The following is a 12,118-nucleotide window of genomic DNA, read 5'->3' as shown; positions in this document are numbered from 1 at the left end:
CAATGCATATACTTAGCTGTGTTTTAATAAGAGTTTTTTTAAGTATATATATATATATATATATATATATATATATATATATATATATATACGTATATTTAGTAAATGATATTATTATGTGTGATTGTACTTATAACGTGTACAAGTAAATTATTTTAAATTGTTTATATTTTTTCATGCTAATATTTATTTCTTTTAATAATCTTGTGTCTTATAAATTAAATGTATGTAAATTATAAATAGAACCCGGAAGGAGAGAATCAATATCTACTTGTAATAAATTTGTTTCAATAAACGCGAAATATTTTTGTATCATCGATTATTTATTTAATAAAAAAAATAAGATTTAGGATGATTTCGAATTTATCTGAAATGCAAAATTGTTTATTGTATAAATGGAATATATGTGCTTATTAATTTTGAAATTTTAATTCCAAAAATTATGCTTTCTTTAAATTTATATTAAAAGTTAGTGAAATATTATTTTAAACAATAAAATATTTTTTAAATAGTCGAATACAAATTCACAAATAAGTACATTTGATATTTAAGTAAGCATAAGTAAAACAAGAGTGTAAGCTCTTGACAATATTATCTATAAAAAAAAGATAAAAAATAAAACAGGCAAAGTTTGACATACTAAAGATATTAAATTTGATATACAATATTTAGTCATAGAAAATTTCTATTAGAATTTTGGCATATAAAATATACTTAATTAAAATTTAGTTTCGAAAGAATGTACCTATAATAAAATGGTTATAATTGGAATTAGAATAGAAATATGAAGGAGGAATACATGTTCGTTAAACTGAAAAAAAAATAATAAATAAAGATGTCAAGTAGCTTTATATTTGAAAGTTTAATTTTTTGTGTGAAATACGAGTACACGTAAATATTGTGGTAAAAAACAACATAAAACTAATTAACATAAAAGTACAGATGCAATTGAAATAAAAACTTGTAAATGAGTTTAAAACTAAAATATTTTATGCTAAATATTAAATAAAAAAAATTTATTATTAAATTTTAAAATTATATTTTAATATAAGTAACAGTTTGTATTACTTAAATTTGTAATAATATTTATAATGTGATGAAAAGTACAAGTAACTAAAAAAATAGTTGAATTTAATATACAAAACGAGCTTTGTGAACTAGTGTATTTTTTTTAAAAAAATTGAGCAAATTTTTTATATTTCAAATTATTAATATTATACCAAAGGTGTTGAAAAATTTTTTAAAAAATTATTATTAAATAAATTTACATTAAGTAATTATAATTGTTAACAAAATATGATCCTATAATTGATCAAAAATGAAAAGAACTTCAAATTTTTTTGGTAATTAAGTAGTTAATAATAAAAATATGCCTTCAATAAGTAATTATGGGTAACAAAACTTAATAATTTTAATTAATGTTAGATTCTAAATTCTAAATAAAGTGTAGATAAAGCAAAAAAAACAGGAGTAACTGGCGTAAACTCTAAAAAAAGTTCTTTCTGCTTATACTAGTTTAATATTAGGAAACAAGTAAAAGTAAGTAATACAAGAGCTTTACTTGACTTAAAAAAAATTACTTACTTACTTTTTTTTTACGTACCAGATATTTTTGGTAACATTTTGCCTAAATTATAATTTATAATCGACGTGGGAACTCCTGCCTTCATTATTATTGAATGGTGTTAATTAAAATAAATTGCGGTTCCGTACAAATATTTTGTAATTTATTTATTTATTAATAAATAGTCGAAATGCAATCTAAACTTTGTCGGAAATTTTAATTTTGTGTTAACCAAATTTTTTTTAGGCAGTAAGTAATATTTAATCACTTTAGTCGATTTTGCGAAATTCTTTTAAGAAAAAAATTTGTACATCTTAGCTATTTGTCAAGTATGATTTAGAAAAATGAAATTGGCACATATTTTTGAATAAATACAAAAGTAAATTAATTTATAACTACTTATATTAAAACAATTAAATTGAAAAGATTTTATGAGAATAATAACATAGGCTCGGTTCTTTGTTGTAGTAAATTAGTTTTTATTTCAAGTAACTTTTCACTTTATTTTAGATTTACTTTTATAATTCGCTATTATTAATTTTGTTAGTTTACCTAAAAATATTTTTACAAATCTATTTATAATTTTTCTTTTCAAAAAATATTTTAAGAAATTTTAATTTTAATTATTTTGCTATTAAATGCAAATTTTGAGTTTTCTAAGTTTGGTAGAATTTTAATTTTAATTAAATTTTAGAAAGAGTGAGAATCAAATTAATTTTATTTTTTTGTTTGAAATGCAATTTAATTTTATTAATTGCGAGATAGTATGGAATAGAGTTAAAAAATAATATTTTTAACTCTATAACTATAACTTGAGTTATTGAATTTTTTGAGTCTATAATTTATTTAAACGTATGATTAAAATTATTTTAAACATTGTTTTATGAAATGCGAAAACCGAATTAAATATACATAAATAATAAAATTTGTTTTAAATTAGATAGTTCAAACTAGTCATGTGATTGTAATTTAATGTTCGTCGTAAATACCGCTATGAATGTTTTATAAATTAAGAAGACAAAATTTTTTTCTTACCTTATTTTTAATAATATTTTATTTTAGAGTTTAATCCCAAAATATTTTTTTTGTCTTTATTTTTGGAATTTTGTTATTCACTTTAATTTTCTATTATTTTTTTTTAATTTATTTTATTTTAATAATTCAACAATTTTTGTATTATTGTAAAAAATTTTTGTGGAAGCAACATTTTTTTCCAATATAAATTCAGGATATATGCAGGTAGAATTATTTTTTTCCAATTTCTTATAAAATAAACAAAAATCACATTAATTTATTTTTTCTTAAATTATTAAAATATTTTTTTTATTTTACACTAAAATTATATTAAAAAAAAATTTATTCCAATAAAAGTTAAGCTTGATTTTAATTTTTCAAAATTTACAGTTATTTAAAAAATAAAGGATAAATCAAATATTTTTCCCCGTGTCTAAATAATTCAACGGTCAAATTAACACTAAATTTTATCAGCGGTGGTCATAAAAGACACCCAATTTTGATGGATTGAGAATCGCCCTTAATCTTTAATAAATTTTTCTTTCTGTTTTGTTTTTATTTTTTTTTCTCAAATATTAAAAATCCTTCAAAAAATATTATAATATACTTATATGTATGTAAAATAACAAAAACAAAAAAAAATCTGTTTATAATCGCTTCGCAGCAATTAAAGTTATTTCAAATTCACCACTCCAATATGAGAGAAATGTAAGAGCAAATGTTAAAAAAAATAAAGAAAAAAATAAAACAGCTATTGTTTTTGTTATAATTCTCTTTTAGTTAAATTCCGTATCGTATAGTATTTGTGTATATTTTGCCAAAAAAAAACAAACAGAATAAATTTATACGTTTGTATATATGTAAAATAAGAGCACAATTTATTATGATCAAAATTATAATGTTCTATAATGTATATATGCATGTATATCCATACATTATTCAAAATATTAACGCGGTTGATTGCAGCAGTCCGTTGTATTATTCACAAATCACAATTTAATTTTCTGCTCACAAAAAACAAAGAAAAAAAAAACAATATTAATATTTTCCTCCGGTAAAATTTTCTTAAAATTCAACTATCTTCTATCACCGTCTGATAGGTTTTGACGCGTCGCGATATTCTGCACTGTCAATTCACTTATACAAGCTGGTCCTTCTACATATTATATTACCGATATTTGCTGCTTGCCTAAAAACTCTATGTACAACATTTACGATTTCATATACTCTACACATGTAAATAAAATAATTGAATAAATTATATATGTACAAACATACAAACATCCAATGAATGTATATGCAATTTGTGTGTATTTTTATATACTAAAAACTTTTATGTACATGATATCTATACAATATTATTATCTTTTCTTCCTACATTATATTGTGTTGTGTTGTGTTATATGCCTTAACTTAACAGAAAATCAAGAAGAAGAAGAAAAAAGAAAAACTAAAATAAAATATTCTAATGTGAATATGTTGAGAACTAAAATTTGTGTTGAAATAAAGAACGAAAAATCAAAATAACAGCAACAAAAAGGGATAATAATAAAGAGAACGAATAAAAAAATGAAAACGTAGCAAAATTGAAGTAAAGAAATATAAGAAATAAGAATTAAAAGAACGATAAAATACAAAAACAAAAATAATACATCAATAGCAATAACAGCAACAACAGCAAAAGCAAAGCAACATAATAAATGGTTTACTCAACAATTTGTTGTTATACTGAGAATATTGAGAAAGATAGACATGTTTGCATGTGTGTTTTGTTTTCATATGTACAGATGTACAGTACATGCATGCATGTAATTTTATTCAACTTCTTATTTTCTTATTCTGTTTTTATACCTTATTATACTAGTACTTATTATAAGTACACTGAGTTCTCATGCAATATGAATTACCTACATAATGTGAAACATCTTATATTGGATACTTCAATGTACACACATTCGTACATACACATATATTATGTATGAAAGTTGGTATTTCGAAGTGAATGCATTGTAAGAAAAATAATAAAGAGTAAATTGTGGAATAGTAGTGTGTAGTAAATATAAAATTGCAATGATATAAAATAAATTATATTTATGGACGTTATTCTAAAATCTAAAGACAGATATGTGAGTAACAAACAGTAGAAGATTAATAAACAATCTATAGGTAAAGGTAATTATATTTTCATACATGTGGGTATATGTATGTATAATATATTTGCACATGAGATGTACGTACATGCATATGTTTGTATATATGTACATATATATATATGTATAGAAATCTGAGCATTTTGAATGAATAAGCCGCTACTCTACTACAACGGCGATTGTTCTATAAATTCTCCTAATGTTCTTTCTTAATACGCATATGAATATTACAAACACGCACATGTGTATTGTTATATATTAATAACATACGCACGTAAATATGTACGTAAATAAATTTAATATAATTTTGTAGAAAGTTTTCTTTAAAAATACATGCATATATACATATGCATATTCAATATTGGTTTATGTAAAATTTTCTTACATAAAAATTATTGTACATATATTAAATATACTGCAAGTGCACATGCTTGTGTACTACTTATATGTATATCCGATCAGCATTTATGCATAATCTCGAAAATTTTCTTATGTCACTATAATAGGGAAAAATTTATTTTTTTTTTGCCTGTTTCATTGCTTTTTTTTGCATTTTGTATGAAATAAGCTTTTATTAATTTTCTTTCATAGGCATACAAATACTCACATTAAGTATATTTGACAATGCGTACCTTTATGTTGATAAAAGTTTGAGTGATCGGCTTTATATATACAGATTGATGAACGCATAAAGGGTTGTTGCGCTTAAATACAAATACCTATAAAATACAAAAGTACTTTATTTCACTTTCTTAGGTACTCAAATCACATTGGGACTGGGCAACTTGTTGAAACTTTAAAAGTTTTGAATTCATATTTTCTATAAAGTTTTGTATTATTTTCATTCCGCCAAACCTAGAATTTCATTCACTCTCTGTGGCTTTATAAAAGAATTTGTGTGAAGTGTAAGACTAAGACTTTCAATAAAATGTTGGAATGTAAGTGTAAGAATAGTAATAAGGATAATTAAAATTGATATTAATAAAATAAGTGAGATGGAATTATTTATGAATAAAATAAAATATATGTCCATATATGTGGATGAATATACTGAAGTAATGGTATAATTTATAGTTTGAAGCGCGATAATTTTAATTTAGTTGAAGTTTCAATGTAAGTGGGTATTAAAAAATTCATATCTATTGTACATATATACCTAAGTCTATTTACTGGAAATTAAATTCATGTATTCCATTATCATTATATACTTATATATTGTAATAACTACATACATAATATGTATATCTAAATGTTTATTGTGTGGTTCGCTTTATAATTATCTGAAATTTAAAATTTTATTTTTTTCGTTTTTGTGTAGGTATGTTATGTAGCTACACATGACATAATGATTTTTTTTTTCATTTTTTATTATTCTAATTTTTTAGTGGTCAGTTAGAAAGAAGTACACACTGGTATAAAAAGAAAAAAAAAAAAACTCAAAGAAATTTTTATGTATGTATTGAAAATTTTAAAATCCTTTTTTATTTTTTGTTGCAATTTGAATCCTTTTTTTTTGTTTTTATTTCGTTGTTTAATTTAAAGTGGTTTGAAATTTTTGATAAGGATTCTAATGAAATTTTTTGATTTTAAATACGCACGCACATTGGCTGATATTATTCTAATTTTACTATGAAAATATTTATGTATATATATGGAATTATATAACGATAAGTATATACATAAGAAGTTCTTCTCTTCTAAGATACTAAAAATTCTTATCTTTTATGTACATGGTATGAAAAACATCTAAGAAAAATTTTATATAAAAGAAATTTAATAATGTTGGTATACCAAAACTGGTGTATGTATATGTATGTGTTTTATATAAAGAAAAATTTTAAGAAATAACAATAAAGAGAAAAAATCGTAAGAAAAATTTTTGGAAAATTTTTAGAAAATTTTCCAAAAAAAGAAAAGGGAACAACGACTAGATATTCAAATTTAGGAGTATTTGAGAATATAAGAGTAAATATTTTTTTGTATAAAAAATTTTCTTGCGTTTTTTCTTAGTTTTTTCCTCATTTTTTTTTTTTGAAAGAGAAAAAAAATATTGTTTTTTTTTCTTTCTTAATTTTTGCATTAGTATTAAATAAATCACACCTGTGTAGGTAAATTTCGAATTTATACTTTTTTTTTTACATACATTTATGTACATATATTATGTACATAAATGTATGTACGTATGTAATGGCAAGATATTTTGCTTATTCTTATGTATGGAAATAAGATTGATAAGATGTTTTTGTATTTGCAATTGAACACAAAATATTCACAATAAAAGCAAAAAAAAAAAAAACATAAAGAAAAAATGAAAAAAGGACAGGTTAAAAAACGTTTTAGAAACTTTGATTATATTTGATATTGATGACCATGATGATAATGATGATAAATGATTGAAATAGTCAAATGTATATGTATGTATCAGTCAAATAAGTACGAAAGGATGTTATGAGTTTTGGGTATTCAGATATATGATATTCGGATATACATATATACATATTACTATGTGCACTATTGTTGTAGGAATATGAATTTAAATATGTAGATACAATTGTGTGTATTTAGATAAAGTTATATAATGCCTATACATAAAGAAAAAAGGCAAAAAGATATTGCGCGCGAATAGACAAAAAATTATGAAAAAATAAAAAACGAAAAACTCGTTACATGAGAAAAATTGACCAAAAAATTTTAGAAGCTTTATATACACACCTACATATATATATATATACACGTTTATATATACATACTTAAATATAATATTTTCCTTGAAATGATTTGTTGTTGCTAATATAATTGTAATTTTTCTTGCCGACATTATTATTATAGGTGCCTATATAACTTAGGTATTCATTTAAAAATTTATTCAAATTATTACCATTTTTTTAGTTATTATTATGTGTGTAATAGTAGAAAAAAAACAAATGAATTCTGTACAAAACAATATATATATACATGTATTTAACTATAGGCGGACCTGCTTAGATGTACAGTTATAAAGTTGTATTTTCATGCAGCACATTATATGAGCTCTCTCCGAAAGTTACCAATTTTTCATGTATTTCATTTCTATCACAAAAAAAAAACTTAAGTGTAGATATAATTTTTTTGGCGATCTAAAAGCGCAGTAAATGTGTGGCAATATAAAAGTATTTTTTTCTTAATTTTTTTAAAATTCTTATAGAATTTTTTGTCAAATTTTGTATAATAATTTGATTTGGACAACAAAAGTTCTCTTCTCTAATTCTGAATTCAAAATAAATAGTATTGATTTACAATTCAGCTTATAAGTTGGGATTTTTAAATTTTTTAGAGATAAAATTATAATATTAAAATTTACAAATTATTTTAATCTTATATATACATACATATACATAATGTACCTATACAAGATTATAAAAATAGGCGTACAAGCAATGCCGCATTTGATATACTATGAACCGTATTTAGATTTATTAGGGGTTCTAGATATTAGCAAAAATTTATATAGCGCTCAAATGTTTCAAGTTTTTAATATAAAGTCTGTGATTAAAAAACAAGTAACTGTAGTTTAATGAAACCCATAAGAGCGAGTATATGTATACATATTCAACTGATTGTTATGCAGTTTATAGGAAATTTTAATCAATTGGGCGAATCCGCAAGCAAATTTTATTGAAAAGATCGCTTTCCACTTTTATTTTGCTGATGTTTGTACTTTCAAAAATGTTAATGAAAATGCAAAAATAATATTGCAAGCCAATTTTGCCTCTCAGCTATAAGATACAGATGTATGTAAATATTAAAAGTAAATTGCACCACTTCTATCTAATCTTTAGTCAAAAAATGTTATTCATACTGAAATAATTTTTAGTTCTTTTAATTTTTAGTCTTCAAATGCGTGCTTATTATTTAACATACAGATTTAAGTATTAATTAATTTTGAGTTGATTATGTAATTTCTTTTTTAAATTCAATAACCTAAACGAAAATAATAACAATAAAACAAACACAAATCTTAAAACATATTGTCATTCCCGTGTTATGAAATGTACCTACATATATGTATGTAGAATAATTGAAATTAATTTGGTTAAGAGAAAATTGTCTGAAATGTTTAAATCTAATACAACCGTGTTACAAAACAGGAGTTGCCAGATTATACCTCGACGAGAGCCAAAAATTAAAAATTTCCAAAGTCAAAAGTATGCAAATAGTCTGTGCAAATTGTGATGAGAACAGTAGTTTCAATTTATTAAAAATAACTTTAAGATGTTAAACTGTACGGTGGATGAAATTAAATGTTTGCTGCATATTTTTTTGAAATTTTGCTGAGAGCTTGTTTAGGCTTTATAAATTGGTTTTTTTTGGTGTACATATGTACGTTAGTTGTCGACGATATTGAAATCAGTTGGGCTCAAAAACGTTGCAATTTTTTTCTTGATCAAGTTTACATAAATTTTGTTGTACTTTATACAGACATCGTTATATTGTTAAGTGCAAATTTTTCATTAATTTTATTGAAATTTTTAAGTACCTAAACGCGTAACTATAGATAATATCTTTTACGATATTTTATTTAATATTTAATTATATTTTGAAATGTTTTAATGTGACTTTAAAAATGTACATAAATTTAATAAGACTTTGACTGGCTTGGGTTTTGATTTAAAAACTTTGATTTAATAAAATAATTTTAGTAAGTTAAGTTTTATGAATAGCTCAGCTATATCAGTAAGCCTGGCAGTTCAGGTGGTATAGTAAATACTAAATTTAGTACATAATTTAGTACATAAATGTGTAAAAGATTATGGTAACAATTTTTAATTCCGTTTGAGTTAACCCATAAATTCTGTTTTAAATAGACAATTTTACCCATGTTCGACTTAAAAATTGAATTATTTATTTAAGGGGCGCACGCCGCAAAGAACTAACCAATTAACATCATAATGAATGAAATAAAATTTTTCTCTATCGTGTTGTAATTAGGAGTTTTCATATTATATCAAGAAATTCAAGAAATTTTATTGGCAACTCATAGTATTGATATTTCATTTAACATTTTATTTTAGCCATAGCAAGAAAATATTTCAGAGTAAACAGTATAAAATTCCAATTTTGAAGGTAGGCAAAATAAATTATTTTGATAATAAAATATAAAAAATAATTTTTTAATATAATATTATAATTGTGATGATTTTAAAATTATTTCAAGGTTGGAAAAACCGGTCTATAAGAAATTTTTTATTTATTGAGAATATCAATTGTTTTATATTGTGTAGATTTTACCCTTGACATGATATTTGCATTTCAATTTAAAATAAGACTAAATTCACATGTTTTGTTGTTCTATTGTTTATTGATTTGAATAAACAACTGTATTTGTTGTTTAAAGGGCACAAAATGCATATTTATAGCATTATAAAACAAAAGTTTAAAATAAATACTTTAATTAAAGGTACACATAATGAGAAAAGAAGAGTATGTGCTTTACGAAATGATAAAGTTTTGGATTATTATATCTGTATTACCAAGTAACAATTTGATTCGTACATACTTAAATATATCGCAGAAACTGCAGAGTATACATTCTTAAATATATCGAGCTAAAGTCAATCAAATTGAAAACTTCCTAATTTCTTATAATTTTATTAAATTTTTAAATTTATAATTTAATTTTTTTTTAAATATTAAGAAAATAAGATACATAAGTATGTCAAATATATTAGAAAATTAAAATAAGTTATCATGAGTTAGGATTTGATAATATGGATTTTCAAGCTGAATTTTTTAGTAAATTTTATTGAATTGTTTATAATGAATGCATTTTTAGAATTCAAAATTAAAATTACCTAATTTTAAATGATTTAATAATTTGTTTTATAAATCTGTCTGTATCTTTGAAAGTTTGTATTTTCTAGTTAAAGTTGCAAATATTTGTGGCATAGTTACTCTGGTTTGGGATTGCCGTGTGATTTATTAGAAGAGGATTTTTTTTTTAATTGAAAGGCGAATTTTTTTTTTAATTGAAACATAAACCATTTCATTTATAATTTTTTGTAAATTTTAATCGTGTAAGAAAAAAACATGCATTCGCAAGAAAATTCAAGTCAGTTACCGACATAAATTAATATGTTTGTATTACATAAAAATTTATATTTTCGAAATAAGTCTTAATCAATTCCCGTATAAGTTCCCAATCGAACATTGTATTTACATTTTTTTCAGTAAAACAATTTCTCAATTTCGCTATAATTATAGTTGTATATTCCACAGGTTTTTATTACTAATATTAATTATTTATTACTTACTTATATTTCATACTTAAATTTGATGTTTAACTTTTTCATTTTAAATTCAGCTTTAAAAGAAAGTTTAAGTTTCAAATTTAAAAATTTTTATTTTACAAAAAAAAAAAATGAACCAAATCGCCCAGCAATCAAAGTGTGTATAGGCATAGAGGGATATCAACAACTAATTTAAAATGAATTTACCAAATTTTTACAAATGATTTATCATAGCAAATATATGATTCAAATATGAATTGAATTTTATATCGAGACAAGTTGCCATCATATACAATTTTTGTAAACGTCTTTCATATAATATACTCGTATAAAAATTTATATGATTACTGTAATATATTTTTACTGTAAGTTGGGTCAAACCAATGGTTTGTGAAGAAGCACTTTTCCCTTCAACAAGCGAAAATACTGCTCTTAAAAACGAATTTCTTTCATTATTTTACAGATTGACAGGGTAATACTAATAAGCATATTGTTTAAATTTTTTTTTTGAAAAGTGCTAAAAGCGAGTGTTACAATTATCCTACAAGTCTTAAAATTATTGATTTTTACAAGTGCCACAGAGTTGGTATGGTTAACTGTATCTATCCTCATTTTACTTGTAAATTTATTTTATAGTTCGAATGAATGGTATTTATAACTTTTATAATTATATACGAGTATTAAAGCGAATGTACAGTAGGATATCATAATTGAATTTTCAATATCCTATAATAAAATGGAATCTTACACGGAAAATTCAAAATATTCTTAAATGATTAAATCAGCTTTTTTAAATAAAATAAGTTGTATGTATTGTTAGTGGAGAAAAAGTTTCAGAATACCCGTTCGATTCTATTATGTAGTACGATTTCTATGTAGTGTATTTCTGTTTTTAATTCATTTTTGATTTTACTATTGAAATTGCTTTTTTTATTTTATTACACACATTTTTCTTTTTTCTCTTCCTTTACTCTTTATAGTTAAAATTTTTGAAGAAATTATTTAATAATAAAAAAAATAGGTTTTTGCTTAAATAGTTTTTAAATAAATATATTTTGCAGAAATACGGAGAGACGTATAGAATATTTTTATGCCTATTACGAGTATTATATTTAAAGAAACAG

Source organism: Condylostylus longicornis, unplaced genomic scaffold (assembly GCF_029603195.1).
Source record: "Condylostylus longicornis isolate FDR11 unplaced genomic scaffold, ASM2960319v2 ptg000015l, whole genome shotgun sequence".
Lineage (NCBI taxonomy): Eukaryota > Metazoa > Arthropoda > Insecta > Diptera > Dolichopodidae > Condylostylus > Condylostylus longicornis.
This window is presented reverse-complemented; position numbering follows the sequence as displayed.